The 16,615-nt window shown below is 40.8% G+C and overlaps 1 protein-coding gene and 1 pseudogene across 13 annotated transcripts in view; one reads left to right on the top strand and one right to left on the bottom strand.

The window, feature by feature from the left end:
• The window catches only part of LOC105484451 (RAB GTPase activating protein 1 like), a 796,528-nt gene that overhangs the window by 236,539 nt on the left and 543,374 nt on the right, over nt 1-16,615 (bottom strand). The gene's annotated exons all lie outside the window — the stretch shown is intronic.
• On the top strand, nt 5,443-13,097 carry LOC112427232 (barrier-to-autointegration factor pseudogene; annotated as a pseudogene).

The following is a 16,615-nucleotide window of genomic DNA, read 5'->3' as shown; positions in this document are numbered from 1 at the left end:
CAAGAGAACTGAAAGCATATATTCACAAAACCTTGTACACAAATGTTCACAGTGGTATTATTCATAACAGTCAAAATGGAAACAACTGAAATGTTTATTAACTGATTAATGGATAAATAAAATGTGGTACATCTGAATAATGGAATATTATCTAGCAATAGAAAGGATTTAAGAACTGATACATGCTACAACATGGATAAACCTTGAAAACATTATGCTAAGGAAAAAAAGCCAGTCACAAAAGACCACTTATATGATCCCATTTATATGAAATGTTCAGAAGAGGTAAATCCACAGAGATAGAAAACAGATTAGAAGTTGTCAGGTGGTGACAGGATGGGGAAATGGGAAGTGGCTACTATGCTCATGGAGTGATAAGAATGTTCTAGAATTAGATAAAGGTGATGGGTGCACAAGTTTGTGACAATCCGAGAAACCACTAATTGTACATTTTTAAAGGGCATTTTATGACACACAAATTATATCTCAATAATGAAAATGAGAGAAGCTAAATACTGGGGACAAGAGCAATTAATTTCAAAGCTTTGAAAAGCAAAGGAGGCCAGGCACGGTGGCTCATGCCTGTAATCCTAGTACTTTGGCAGGCCAAGGTGGGTAGATCACTTTAGGCCAGGAGTTTGAGACCAGCTTGGCCAACATGGTGAAAGCTTGCCTCTACTAAAAATACAAAAATTAGCCAGGTATGGCAGCGTATGCCTGTAGTCCCAGCTATTCTGGAGGCTGAGGCACAAGAGTCTCTTAAACCTGGGAGATGGAGGTTCCAGTGAGCCGAGATAGAGCCACTGCACTCCAGCCTGAGCAACAGAGCTGGAATCTATCTTAAAAAAAAAAAAAAAAAAAAGCAAAGGAGACCTGGGTTGAAAAAAGCTGCTATCCTGGCAGATTTCTTATTCATATACACATAGCAGGAATTGAGGGAAAAGAAAACCTATGCTTTCTCAATTTGACTCTAAGTCAGTTAGTCAATAAATATTTATTAAGTGCCTACTATGTGCCAGCAATTCCAATACAAAGGTAAACTAGTGGGCAGACCCCATATAGAGATTAACTACAAGGAGGAAGACAACCAACCAACCATTTAATCAGGTAACAGTCCCAGATGTGCGAAGGGCTGCCAAATAGATGTCCTAGAAGACAAAGGGAGCCTGTGTTTTCACTGTCTAACCTAAGTTTGCAGAAGGCACAGAAAGTCCCTAATGTAGGAAAGCTAAATGGAAATTAGCTTATTGAAGAGAGGGAGAAAAAGCATTCCTGGCAGAGGAAACCAGTACATGTGATGGCTCTTAAGTGAAAGACAGATTGGTCTACTCGGAAAACCTGAAAGAAGTACATTATGTCTTGATTGAGAGAGTGCAAATGAGAGGAAAGGAAGGGGCAGTTGAGGATGGACAGGTAAGTTGTGCCAGATCATAAAAACTATGTGGACTGTGTCAAAATTGTGAACTTTATCCTAAGAGCAATGGAGGCCTTTGAAGGACTTTAAGCAAGAAACAAGTTACTTCTCTGACCTCATCTCTTACCGCCCTTCCCTCACTCTCTTGTTGTAGTCTCGTTGGCTTCTTTCTGTCCCTCAACACTCAGTCACACTCCCAGCACAGAGCATCTCCTCACTACCTTCAGTCTTTGTCCAAATCTCACCCTCTAGTTGGGGCCTATCCTGACTACCCTATTTAACATTGCAGCCTACCCATAACTTCCACTACCCTGCAGTACTTTTCCTTTTCTCCATAACACTATAACTTCTAATATACTGCATTCATATATTTATTATGTTTACTGTTGATATGGTTTGGCTGTGTCCCCACCCAAACCTCATCTTGAATTCTAACTCCCACAATTCCCATGTATCGTGGGAGGAACTCGGTGGAAGGTAATTAAATCCTGGGGGCGGGTCTTTCCCATGCTGTTCTCCTGGTAGTGAGTAAGTCTCATGAGATCTGATGGTTTTTAAAACTGGAGTTTCCACCATCTGGGAAGGGAAGAGCGCCTCTGCCCAGCCCCCGCACCGTCTGGGAAGTGAGGATTGTCTCTGTCTGGCCACCCAACAGTCTGGGAAGTGAGGAGCGCCTCTGCCTGGCCGCCCCACCCTCTGGGAAGTGAGGAGCGCCTCTCCCTGGGCCCCGCACCGCACCGTCTGGGAAGTGAGGAGCGCCTCTCCCTGGCCCCCATACCGCACCGTCTGGGAAGTGAGGAGCGCCTCTCCCTGGCCCCCGCACCGCACCGTCTGGGAAGTGAGGAGCACCTCTGCCGGCTGCTCTGCAGCCATACAAGTATGAAGTGGCAACCTTGTGTGTGATCTTTCTGCCCTCCTCAGGTTTGCATTTTTGACATTAAAGTTTACTTTTAAGTTAAAATAAATAAATAAATACAAACGGGAGTTTCCCTACACAAGCCCTCTCTGTCTGCTGCCATCCATGTTGGATGTGACTTGCTCCTCCTTGCCTTCCTTCATAATTGTGAGGCCTGGCCCAGCCACGTGGAACTGTACGTCCATTAAACCTCTTTCTTTTGTAAATTGCCCAGTCTTGTGTATGTCTTTATCAGCAGTGTGAAAACGAACTAATACAATTATCAACTGTCTCTTGCTAGAACATAATTTCCACAGAGACAAGTAGCTTTGTTACTTTAGTTCACTGATCTATTCAAGTACATAGAACAGCATCTGTCTCTAAATAGGTGTTTAGTAAATATTGTTGAATAATAACTAAAATCTGCTTTAATAGTATTAAAAAGTCGAAAAACAACAGACCCTGGGTGAGGCTGCAGAGTAAAGAGAATGCTTATACACTGTTGGTGGGAATATAAATTAGTTCAGTCACCATGGAAAGCAATTTGGCAATTTCTAAAGAACTTAAAACAGAACTACCATTTGACCCAGCAATCCCATTACTGTGTGTATGTCCAAAGGAATATAAATTGTTCTACCATAAAGACACATGCACATGTATCTTCATCGCAGCGCTGTTCACAACAGCAAAGACATGGAATCAACCTAGATGCCCATCAACAGTATACTGGGTTAAATAAAATGTGGTACATAAACACCATAGAATACTATGCATCCATAAGGAGAATGAGATCATGTCCTTTGCAGCAGCATGGATGCAGCTGGAGCCATCATCCTAAGCAAACTAACACAGAACAGAAAACCAAATACCACATGTTCTCACTTATAAGTGGGAGCTAAACATTGAGTACACATGGACACAAAGAAGGGAACAATAGACATGGGGCCTACTTGAGGGTGGAGGAGGGTGAGGATCCAAAAACTACCTATTGGGTACTATGCTTATCACCTGAGTGAAGAAATAATCTGTATACCAAACCCCCATGACACACAATTTATCTATATAACAAACCTACACAGGTACCCCTGAAATTCAAAGTAAAAAAAAAAAAAAATCTGCTTTAAAAAGACTACTCTACTGGCAGTGTGGCAATGGACTGAACAACGGTCAAGAGTATATGGGGGAAGTGCAGTCACCCACTGCTGTCAGTTCCACTGCTAATACTCAAATTCAAGCCACCATCTTCTCAAACCTACCTCTTTCATAAATCTCGGCATGATCTAAACTAATCATATTGATATGGTTTGGATGTTTGTCCCCTCCAAATCTCATGTTGAAGTGTAATCCCCAATATTGGAGGTAGGGCCTAGTGGGAGGCGTTTGGGTCACAGGGGTAGATCCCTCATGAATGGCTTATTGCCATCCCCTTTCTAATGAGCTAGTTCTCACTCAGTGGGTTCACATGAGATCTGGCTGTTGTAAAAGAGTCTGGGACCTCCCCCTCCTGTCTCTTGCTTCTCCTCTTGTCATGTGATATATAGCTCCCCTTGCTTTCTGCCATGATTGTAAGCTTCCTGAGGCCCTCACCAGAAGCAGATACCAGTACTATGTTTTGTGTATAGCCTGTTAAACTGTAGCCCAAAATAAAACCACTTTTCTTATCTTTCTTTTTTTTTTTTGGAGACAGAGTCTTACTCTGTTGCCCAGGCTGGAGCACAGTGGTGCAATTTCAGCTCACCGCAACCTCCGCCTCCCAGGTTCAAGCGATTCTCCCGCCTCAGCCTCCCGAGTAGCTGGGACTACAGGTGCACACCACCATGCCTGGCTAGTTTTTTTAGTAGAGATGGGTTTCACCATGTTGGCCAGGCTGGTCTCGAACTCCTGACCTCCAGCGATCCGCCCACCTTGGCCTCCCAAAGTGCTGGGATTACAGGCGTGAGCCAATGTGCCTGGCTCAAACTTCTTCTTCTTCTTCTTCTTCTTTTTTTTAATAAATTACCCATCCTCAAATGTTTCTTTATAGCAATGCAAGAACTAACGTATATGTTCATTTATTTGTTTAATTACTATCTTTCTTTCATTGGAGTGCAAGTTCCATGAAAGCAGGGTCTTTCTTTCCTGGATACTACTTTATCTCCAATGCCTAGAACAGTACCTGGCACTTCATAGGTATCCAATTTCTGTTACTACAGGAGGTCCTGCAATAATCCAGGAGACCATCATTTTCCTGGAAAATTTGGTGGCCTAAAAGCTACCAAAGTAAGAATAGGAGGAAAGTGAGAAGATTCTAAAAATTTTCAAGAAGTAGAATCCACAGGACTTGGTGATTGAACGGATATGGGATATTAAGAAGAGAGTTAAGGATAACTTCTAGGTTTCTGGTTTGAGCAGCTGGGTAGAGTCCTTACTGAAGTGGAGGTTACTAGAGGAAAATTACATTTGGGAGGGAACATTATTTCAGTTTTGACTTTTGATGTGCCTGTGAAACACCCAAGTCGACATGTTCAGTTCACAGCCAAATGTGTGGGTTTGGATTAAATAAAAATGAGAGTAAACTGAACCTAAGTGCCCATCAACTGAGGAGTAGATGAGAACATGTGATACATTAATATATACACCATGGAATACTACTCAGCCTTAAAAAAGAACAAAATAATGTCTTTTGTAGCAACTTGAAAGAGGCCATTATGCTAAGTGAATTAACTCAGGAATGGAAAATCAAACACCGCATGTTCTCACTTATAAGTGAGAGCTAAATTATGGGTATGCAAAAGCATACAAAGTAGAAAGTGGACACTGGAGACTCAGAAGGGGAAAGAGTGGGAGCGGAGTGAGGGATTAAAAAAATAAAAATAAATGAGAGTAAATATTTATAGATGAAACCAGGGGAATGAACAGGATCAACAAGGGAGAAGCAAGAAGTGACTTCCTAGAGGCTGGAGATATGTAGAACTCCAAGTTAATGGCTAGGGAAAAAAAAGGAAACGAGGGAAAAAAAAGAGAGAAGTAGCAGAGGTGGAGATAAAAGAAAGGACAGAAGCCGAGGGAAGATGTTTCCGAAACATAAAAAAAGAAGGGGAAGAAAAAGGAAGCGTTGTGTCTGTCATTATGCTGTTTTGACAACTGTTGAAGGATGAAGTAAGATATCAAAAAAGCTTCAATGGAATGGTAAGGAAAAACCATACTGGAAAGGGCTGAAAAGCCAAAAAAATCAAAGATATACTTCTGAACTTTTTTTTTTTTTTGATTGTTATTTGGGAAATTTATTATTATTATTTTTTTAAATTTATTTATTATTATTATACTTTAAGTTGTAGGGTACATGTGCATAACGTGCAGGTTTGTTACATATGTATACTTGTGCCATGTTGGTGTGCTGCACCCATCAACTCATCATTTACATCAGGTATAACACCCAATGCAATCCCTCCCCCCTCCCCCCTCCCCATGATAGGCCCCTGTGTGTGATGTTCCCCTTCCTGAGTCCAAGTGATCTCATTGTTCAGTTCCTACCTATGAGTGAGAACATGCGGTGTTTGGTTTTCTGTTCTTGTGATAGTTTGCTAAGAATGATGGTTTCCAGCTGCATCCATGTCCCTACAAAGGACGCAAACTCATCCTTTTTGATGGCTGCATAGTATTCCATGGTGTCTATGTGCCACATTTTCTTAATCCAGTCTGTCACTGATGGACATTTGGGTTGATTCCAAGTCTTTGCTATTGTGAATAGTGCTGCAATAAACATATGTGTGCATGTGTCTTTATAGCAGCATAATTTATAATCCTTTGGGTATATACCCAGTAATGGGATGGCTGGGTCATATGGTACATCTAGTTCTAGATCCTTGAGGAATCGCCATACTGTTTTCCGTAATGGTTGAACTAGTTTACAATCCCAGCAACAGTGTAAAAGTGTTCCTATTTCTCCACATCCTCTCCAGCACCTGTTGTTTCCTGACTTTTTAATGATCGCCATTCTAACTGGTGTGAGATGGTATCTCATTGTGGTTTTGATTTGCATTTCTCTGATGGCCAGTGATGATGAGCATTTTTTCATGTGTCTGTTGGCTGTATGAATGTCTTCTTTTGAGAAATGTCTGTTCATATCCTTTGCCCACTTTTTGATGGGGTTGTTTGTTTTTTTCTTGTAAATTTGTTTGAGTTCTTTGTAGGTTCTGGATATTAGCCCTTTGTCAGATGAGTAGATTGCAAAAATTTTCTCCCATTCTGTAGGTTGCCTGTTCACTCTGATGGTAGTTTCTTTTGCTGTGCAGAAGCTCTTTAGTTTAATGAGATCCCATTTGTCAATTTTGGCTTTTGCTGCCGTTGCTTTTGGTGTTTTAGACATGAAGTCTTTGCCCATGCCTATGTCCTGAATGGTACTACCTAGGTTTTCCTCTAGGATTTTTATGGTATTAGGTCTAACATTTAAGTCTCTAATCCATCTTGAATTAATTTTCGTATAAGGAGTAAGGAAAGGATCCAGTTTCAGCTTTCTACTTATGGCTAGCCAATTTTCCCAGCACCATTTATTAAATAGGGAATCCTTTCCCCATTTCTTGTTCCTCTCAGGTTTGTCAAAGATCAGATGGCTGTAGATGTGTGGTATTATTTCTGAGGACTCTGTTCTGTTCCATTGGTCTATATCTCTGTTTTGGTACCAGTTCCATGCTGTTTTGGTTACTGTAGCCTTGTAGTATAGTTTGAAGTCAGGTAGCGTGATGCCTCCAGTTTTGTTCTTTTGACTTAGGATTGTCTTGGAGATGCGGGCTCTTTTTTGGTTCCATATGAACTTTAAAGCAGTTTTTTCCAATTCTGTGAAGAAACTCATTGGTAGCTTGATGGGGATGGCATTGAATCTATAAATTACCTTGGGCAGTATGGCCATTTTCATGATATTGATTCTTCCTATCCATGAGCATGGTATGTTCTTCCATTTGTTTGTGTCCTCTTTTATTTCACTGAGCAGTGGTTTGTAGTTCTCCTTGAAGAGGTCCTTTACATCCCTTGTAAGTTGGATTCCTAGGTATTTTATTCTCTTTGAAGCAATTGTGAATGGAAGTTCATTCCTGATTTGGCTCTCTGTTTGTCTGTTACTGGTGTATAAGAATGCTTGTGATTTTTGCACATTAATTTTGTATCCTGAGACTTTGCTGAAGTTGCTTATCAGCTTAAGGAGATTTTGGGCTGAGAAAATGGGGTTTTCTAAATATACAATCATGTCATCTGCAAACAGGGACAGTTTGACTTCTTCTTTTCCTAACTGAATACCCTTGATTTCTTTCTCTTGCCTAATTGCCCTAGCCAGAACTTCCAACACTATGTTGAATAGGAGTGGTGAGAGAGGGCATCCCTGTCTTGTGCCAGTTTTCAAAGGGAATTTTTCCAGTTTTTGCCCATTCAGTATGATATTGGCTGTGGGTTTGTCATAAATAGCTCTTATTATTTTGAGGTACGTTCCATCAATACCGAATTTATTGAGCGTTTTTAACATGAAGGGCTGTTGAATTTTGTCAAAAGCCTTTTCTGCATCTATTGAGATAATCATGTGGTTCTTGTCTTTGGTTCTGTTTATATGCTGGATTATGTTTATTGATTTGCGAATGTTGAACCAGCCTTGCATCCCAGGGATGAAGCCCACTTGATCATGGTGGATAAGCTTTTTGATGTGTTGCTGAATCCGGTTTGCCAGTATTTTATTGAGGATTTTTGCATCGATGTTCATCAGGGATATTGGTCTAAAATTCTCTTTTTTTGTTGTGTCTCTGCCAGGCTTTGGTATCAGGATGATGTTGGCCTCATAAAATGAGTTAGGGAGGATTCCCTCTTTTTCTATTGATTGGAATAGTTTCAGAAGGAATGGTACCAACTCCTCCTTGTACCTCTGGTAGAATTCAGCTGTGAATCCATCTGGTCCTGGACTTTTTTTGGTTGGTAGGCTATTAATTACTGCCTCAATTTCAGAGCCTGCTATTGGTCTATTCAGGGATTCAACTTCTTCCTGGTTTAGTCTTGGAAGAGTGTAAGTGTCCAGGAAATTATCCATTTCTTCTAGATTTTCCAGTTTATTTGCGTAGAGGTGTTTATAGTATTCTCTGATGGTAGTTTGTATTTCTGTGGGATTGGTGGTGATATCCCCTTTATCATTTTTAATTGCGTCGATTTGATTCTTCTCTCTTTTCTTCTTTATTAGTCTTGCTAGTGGTCTGTCAATTTTGTTGATCTTTTCAAAAAACCAACTCCTGGATTCATTGATTTTTTGGAGAGTTTTTTGTGTCTCTATCTCCTTCAGTTCTGCTGTGATCTTAGTTATTTCTAGCCTTCTGCTAGCTTTTGAATGTGTTTGCTCTTGCTTCTCTAGTTCTTTTAATTGTGATGTTAGAGTGTCAATTTTGGATCTTTCCTGCTTTCTCTTGTGGGCATTTAGTACTATAAATTTCCCTCTACACACTGCTTTAAATGTGTCCCAGAGATTCTGGTATGTTGTATCTTTGTTCTCATTGGTTTCAAAGAACATCTTTATTTCTGCCTTCATTTCGTTATGTACCCAGTAGTCATTCAGGAGCAGGTTGTTCAGTTTCCATGTAGTTGAGCGGTTTTGATTGAGTTTCTTAGTCCTGAGTTCTAGTTTGATTGCACTGTGGTCTGAGAGACAGTTTGTTATAATTTCTGTTCTTGTACATTTGCTGAGGAGTGCTTTACTTCCAATTACGTGGTCGATTTTGGAGTAAGTACGATGTGGTGCTGAGAAGAATGTATATTCTGTTGATTTGGGGTGGAGAGTTCTATAGATGTCTATTAGGTCTGCTTGCTGCAGAGATGAGTTCAATTCCTGGATATCCTTGTTAACTTTCTGTCTCGTTGATCTGTCTAATGTTGACAATGGAGTGTTGAAGTCTCCCATTATTATTGTATGGGAGTCTAAGTCTCTTTGTAAGTCTCTAAGGACTTGCTTGATGAATCTGGGTGCTCCTGTATTGGGTGCATATATATTTAGGATAGTTAGCTCTTCCTGTTGAATTGATCCCTTTACCATTATGTAATGGCCTTCTTTGTCTCTTTTGATCTTTGATGGTTTAAAGTCTGTTTTATCAGAGACTAGTATTGCAACCCCCGCTTTTTTTTGTTCTCCATTTGCTTGGTAAATCTTCCTCCATCCCTTTATTTTGAGCCTATGTATGTCTCTGTGTGTGAGATGGGTCTCCTGAATACAGCAGACTGATGGGTCTTGACTCTTTATCCAGTTTGCCAGTCTGTGTCTTTTAATTGGAGCATTTAGTCCATTTATATTTAAGGTTAAGATTGTTATGTGTGAACTTGATCCTGCCATTATGATATTAACTGGTTATTTTGCTCGTTAGTTGATGCAGTTTCTTCCTAGCCTCGATGGTCTTTACATTTTGGCATGTTTTTGAAATGACTGGTACCGGTTGTTCCTTTCCATGTTTAGTGCTTCCTTCAGGGTCTCTTGTAAGGCAGGCCTAGTGGTGACAAAATCTCTAAGCATTTGCTTATCTGTAAAGGATTTTATTTCTCCTTCACTTATGAAACTTAGTTTGGCTGGATATGAAATTCTGGGTTGAAAATTCTTTTCTTTAAGAATGTTGAATATTGGCCCCCACTCTCTTCTGGCTTGGAGAGTTTCTGCCGAGAGATCTGCTGTTAGTCTGATGGGCTTCCCTTTGTGGGTAACCCGACCTTTCTCTCTGGTTGCCCTTAAGATTTCTTCCTTCATTTCAACTTTGGTGAATCTGGCAATTATGTGTCTTGGAGTTGCTCTTCTCGAGGAGTATCTTTGTGGCGTTCTCTGTATTTCCTGGATTTGAATGTTGGCCTGCCCTACTAGGTTGGGGAAGTTCTCCTGGATGATATCCTGAAGAGTGTTTTCCAACTTGGTTCCATTTTCCCCCTCACTTTCAGGCACCCCAATCAGACGTAGATTTGGTCTTTTTACATAATCCCATACTTCTTGCAGGCTTTGTTCACTTCTTTTTCTTCTTTTTTCTTTTGGTTTCTCTTCTCGCTTCATTTCATTCATTTGATCCTCAATCGCAGATACTCTTTCTTCCAGTTGATCGAGTCGGTTACCGAAGCTTGTGCATTTGTCACGTATTTCTCGTGTCATGGTTTTCATCTCTTTCATTTCGTTTATGACCTTCTCTGCATTAATTACTCTAGCCATCAATTCTTCCACTTTTTTTTCAAGATTTTTAGTTTCTTTGCGCTGGGTACGTAATTCCTCCTTTAGCTCTGAGAAATTTGATGGACTGAAGCCTTCTTCTCTCATCTCGTCAAAGTCATTCTCTGTCCAGCTTTGATCCGTTGCTGGCGATGAGCTGCGCTCCTTTGCCGGGGGAGATGCGCTCTTATTTTTTGAATTTCCAGCTTTTCTGCCCTGCTTTTTCCCCATCTTTGTGGTTTTATCTGCCTCTGGTCTTTGATGATGGTGATGTACTGATGGGGTTTTGGTGTAGGTGTCCTTCCTGTTTGATAGTTTTCCTTCTAACAGTCAGGACCCTCAGCTGTAGGTCTGTTGGAGATTGCTTGAGGTCCACTCCAGACCCTGTTTGCCTAGGTATCAGCAGCAGAGGCTGCAGAAGATAGAATATTTCTGAACAGCGAGTGTACCTGTCTGATTCTTGCTTTGGAAGCTTCCTCTCAGGGGTGTACTCCACCCTGTGAGGTGTGGGGTGTCAGACTGCCCCTAGTGGGGGATGTCTCCCAGTTAGGCTACTCAGGGGTCAGGGACCCACTTGAGCAGGGAGTCTGTCCCTTCTCAGATCTCAACCTCCGTGTTGGGAGATCCACTGCTCTCTTCAAAGCTGTCAGACAGAGTCGTTTGCGTCTGCAGAGGTTTCGGCTGTGTTTGTTATTGCCCTGTCCCCAGAGGTGGAGTCTACAGAGACAGGCAGGTTTCCTTGAGCTGCTGTGAGCTCCACCCAGTTCGAGCTTCCCAGCAGCTTTGTTTACCTACTTAAGCCTCAGCAATGGCAGGCGCCCTTCCCCCAGCCTTGCTGCTGCCTTGCTGGTAGATCACAGACTGCTGTGCTAGCAATGAGGGAGGCTCTGTGGGTGTGGGACCCTCCCGGCCAGGTGTGGGATATGATCTCCTGGTGTGCCTGTTTGCTTAAAGCGCAGTATTGGGGTGGGAGTTACCCGATTTTCCAGGTGTTGTGTGTCTCAGTTCCCCTGGCTAGGAAAAGGGATTCCCTTCCCCCTTGCGCTTCCCAGGTGAGGCGATGCCTCGCCCTGCTTCAGCTCTCGCTGGTCAGCTGCAGCAGCTGACCAGCACCGATCGTCCGGCACTCCCCAGTGAGATGAACCCAGTACCTCAGTTGAAAATGCAGAAATCACCGGTCTTCTGTGTCGCTCGCACTGGGAGTTGGAGACTGGAGCTGTTCCTATTCGGCCATCTTGCTCCCTTCTGAACTTTTTTTTTTTTTTTTTTGAGATGGCGTCTCACTCTGTTGCGCAGGCTGGAATACAATGGTGTGATCTTGGCTCACTGCAACCTCTGCCTCCCAGGTTCAAGTGATTCTTGTGCCTCAGCCTCCCAAGTAGCTGGGATTACAGGTGCCCCCCATCACGCCTGGCTGTTTTTTGTATTTTTAGTAGAGATGGGGTTTCATTATGTTGGCCAAGCTGGTCTCGAACCCTTGACCTCAGGTAATTCACCCACCTTGGCCCCCCAAGTGTCAGAACTTTTATATAAGCCCTTCCAAACTAAGAGAAGGTCCAGGCTTCTAGAATTTAGCCATGATTCACTGCTTCCCTAAAGAAACCGGATAGTCTCCCAAAAAAAAAAAATAATACTGGACTCTTCGAAGCTGACTGAAGAGCTTTGTTTATATGATTTATTAATAAAAAGATTACTAAATCATTACTTTTAAACTGCTTTGCTTTATATTTATTACATTTACATATTTATGTATAAATATATAAATGTATACATTTGTTTATATATTATATTTATACTGATATTGATAACTTGCTTTCAATTTCCATAAACGTGCTTGTTTAGCAATTCTGGTTTTTTTGAAGAGTATAGGAAAATGCATTCTCATGTTGCTGGCAGAGAAGAATTTTGTAATATGTATCCAAAATTAAAATTTGGTTACAGTTTGACATAGCAATTCCATTTCTAGAAATTTACCCGAGATATCAGATAAGTACACAAAGATGCAAGTTTAAGGATATTTGTTACGGTTTTGTTTAACAGGAAATTCTGGAAACAAATGTCCATAAAAACTAAATATAAAATTGGTTAAATAAATTATGGTATAGGGGAAAGTTCTAGTGGCTTGAACGGATGGGTGGCAGGAGGAACCATTATGAGAACTGAAGCTGACGATTAAACCTTAACAGCAGCAAGATTACAACCTCCCAAAAGCACCGAGACTTTGTGGCAGAGTCCGTGGGGGAAAAGCCAGGAGGAAGCCTGGCTGGGATTGGTGAAGTTATGGACAAGAAGCTGCAGGAAAGGGGCTTTGACAAGGCCTATGTTGTCCTTGGCCAGTTTCTGGTGCTAAAGATGAAGACCTCCTCCGAGAATGGCTGAGGGACACTGGTGGTGCCAATGCCAAGCAGTACCAGGATTGCTTCGGATGCCTTTGAGAGTGGTGTGACGTCTTCTTGTGGTGCTTTCTGGGAAGCCCTCAATCCCCAGCCCTCAACTGGAGCTTGCAAGCGAATAGAGACTCCTCCCCTGTCCTCAACAAAGGAAAAGACTGCTATTGTCCTACTCACCTACAATGTACTCCAGGGTCTTTTGGGAGTTTTTTCTCCTAACCATTTTAACTTTTTTGGATTCTCGCTCTTGCATGCCTCCTGTCTTCCTTTTTCCCCTGCCAGTTCCCTGGGGACAGTTACCAGCTTTCCTGAATGGGTTCCTGGCCCTGTCCCTCACCCCCACCCTCACTTTCAGTCCATTTGATACCATTTGGCTCCTTTTTTGACAGAAAAGTCACTGTCCTTGTAAAGTTTTTTAGATCAATTAAGTCAGTGGCTTTCAAAAAAAAAAAAAAATTATGGTACAGGGCAGGGCGCGGTGGCTCACGCCTGTAATCCCAACACTTGGGGAGGCCAAAGTGGGTGGATCACCTGAGATCAGGAGTTCGAGACCAGCCTGGCCAACATGGTGACACTCCATCTCTAGTAAAAATACAAAATTTAGCAGGGCTTGGAGGCTTGGACTTGTAATCCCAGCTACAAGGGAGGCTGAGACAGGAGAATCACTTGCAACCCAGGAGGCGGAGGGTGCAGTGAATCAAGATCGTGCCACTGCTCTGCAGCCTGGGCAACAGAACCAGACTCCGCCTCAAAATAAATTATGGCATATACAATAGGATAAAAACAGTCAAAAGAAAATTCTGTCTCTAACAGAATTTAGAGACAGGGGTGCTAAATAGCACCTCAGTACACTGTAGTACTGACTGCTAGGCATCAATCATATATTAACTCATTAAACTCTGACAACAATCTTATGAGACTGGTATTACTAATATTCCCCTATTTAAAAAATGGAGAAACTGTAATTTACCTAAGACCATTGGACAAATTGTTTTTAATGAATCTGAACTTAAGTAGTCTGGCTCCAATGTCCACATGCTTTTAACCATTACATATGTTTAGTGACATGGAAAGATATTCATGATATACTAAATGAAAAAGAGTATTGTTCAACAGCATTTTTTGAAAGAAAATAAATTTATGTGCATCCTTTCACACTGTTCTTCTGGATTTTCTCCCACTTTCCCATCTTATCTCAAACCCAGATTAAAAATATACATACATACATACATATGTGTATAGGTAGGTAATGCATACTTATATAACCATAGACCAAAGCATGGGATAAAGGCTTTATACCAAGTTTTTATTATGGTTATCCCTGGGAATGGGATTATGATTGGGCCTTATTTATCTCTGTAGTGTTTACATATACACGTAGGACACGAAACGAGCATATAATACTTTGGGAAGGCCAGAGAAAAACACTCTGCCATTTGCTTTTAACCACGGTCAGCAAACAAAAAACCTATTCTGACTGAAAAATTTCTGTGCCCAATATGAAGTGACTAAGATCAATTCTGACTTATCATCTCCAGTCTATTAAATCTATTGAATGTATTCTATGACTACCTAATGTTTCATATAAGTAAATAAATTAGATTTGGAGGAATATATCTGAACTACCTACTGTACACAAAATGATTTCATGATGCTGCCTAGTATTGTGAATCATTCTTTTAGCTCAGTACCTTTCTAGCTACCTGATAGGCTATTACTAACCAAAAAGAAGCTGATCCTGTTCAGAAAGCAGGTGTCTTTAAAACCAAACTGAGCAACAGAGAATTCATCCTATATCTATCCCATTCAAAAACATTATAAATCCAATTTTCCCACTACTGAGACAAAAGTCTTTAGGTGGTCTTGGGCTTTGATCTCTCAATCATCAACTAGGGGCTGGGGGAAGAATTAGATGTTTTTCTCTGGCTAATACCATTACTCTTCCACAAATAACACCTAGACATTTAATGTATGTTAATGAGATAATCTGTTAGTACTTAACACAGAGTATAAATGTTCAAGAAATGTTAGGTCTGTCCCCTCATCACAAGAAATGCTTATAATACAGAGATATCTGAAGTCTCTCTGTAGCTATACTGAAAATTCGTTAGGCTCAATTCATAAGCACTTTGAAGGCCAGGCTCATTGGCTCACACCTATAATCCCAGTGCTTTGGGAGGCCAAGGCAGGAGGACTGCTTGAGTCCAGGAATTTGAGACCAGCCTGGGCAACATAGTGAGACCCCGTCTCTACAAAATTTTTAAAATTAGCTGGGCATGGTGGCATCTACCTGTAACTCTAGCTCCTCAAGAGGCTGAGGTGGGAGGATCACTTGAGCCCAGGAATTTGAGGCTGCAGTAAGCTATCAGCATGCCACTGTACTCTAGCCTAGGCAACAGAGTGAGCAGAATGAGACCCTGTCTCAAAAAGCAAAAAACAAAACAAAACAAAACAAAACAACAACAAAAAACCCCAGCAATTTGAAGTTCTCCAAAGTTTTAAATTTTGATATAAACAAATACATATAATTTTTCTGGTATACTATACTAGTTTGGGTATGCTTTTTTCCAAGTGGTGGCAATAGATGATTAAAGTACACTTCAGTTTAGTCCCATATATACTTTGTCTATGGGGGGGTCAGCTTCAGGATTCATATAAGGAAGTTACATAAATATAGGGCACTAGTGATGAGAGGGCTCTTTTTATCTTCTCTAACTAGTAAAATTCTCTAAGATGATGCTAGAAGAGTGCCCGTGTATTGCTAAAGAAGACAGAAAAAGCCTTCCTGCCCAGTGACCAGAGAATGTCCTCTGTAGAGGTCTTGTCTGGGTTAACATGGACAAAATAAATGAAAATAATATGAACAAGTCAACATGTCAATCAAGAAGATAACTTACTAATGTATATAGTATTAAGTCGACACAGGGTATAGGTCTGATATCCAGAGAGGTAGTCCTGGGTTACTCAAAAGACAGATTAAACATGCAGTGAAAGCACTGGTAAAGATGAGTCACCAAAAAAATGAGGAAAGGCATTTTGGGAAAGACATAATATCTGAGAGTTTAAAAAATTAGATATAATATGAGAAATCAGAACTTTCTTGGACCTCCTTATACTTACTTTATGTTTTAATATTGTTTTTAGTCTGAATTACATATACTTTCAATGCTTAGGCATTCTAAAAGTCTTATTCCAGCCCTGTTGAGAGGACATGTTGGAAAGTTTCGGCTTGGATTTGTTTTAATAAAAGAAAAAAAATTAGAGGTCAAAACCCATGACTTCATTAAAGGACACAGCAAATATGTTTGTGTGATTTTATTTAAAATATTTTTCTATTTTCTAAATAGCTTTGGCATAAAAAATATATAAACACAAATGATTTAATTTTAAAAAGTGCATTTTACGAACTTCACAAAGAGCAAATGTGTAATGGAATAAGAGATGAGGAACAGAAACCCACTTACTGAGTTGCAGAGGGCCTGTACTATTTCATGCCTTTGTTTAAAATCAAGGCTATGTTAATGATTAGGTATGGTTAAGGCTCTCCTAACATATCAAGAGGTCCTCCTATGATACCACGTCACTATCTTTTGAGGGATTCAGAAGAATGATAAGGGACCTAGGAACATATTCTGAGTCACCTTGTAAAGAACAATAATAATGACAGCTAACATTTACTAGGCAGTAAAATGTTCTAGATACTACATTAAGGACTTCTTTGATCATCTCAATTCTTT

This window comes from Macaca nemestrina, chromosome 1 (assembly GCF_043159975.1).
Source record: "Macaca nemestrina isolate mMacNem1 chromosome 1, mMacNem.hap1, whole genome shotgun sequence".
NCBI classification, from domain to species: Eukaryota; Metazoa; Chordata; class Mammalia; order Primates; family Cercopithecidae; genus Macaca; species Macaca nemestrina.
The sequence above is the reverse complement of the archived record's forward strand: the minus strand, read 5'-3'. Positions and strand labels throughout refer to the sequence as shown.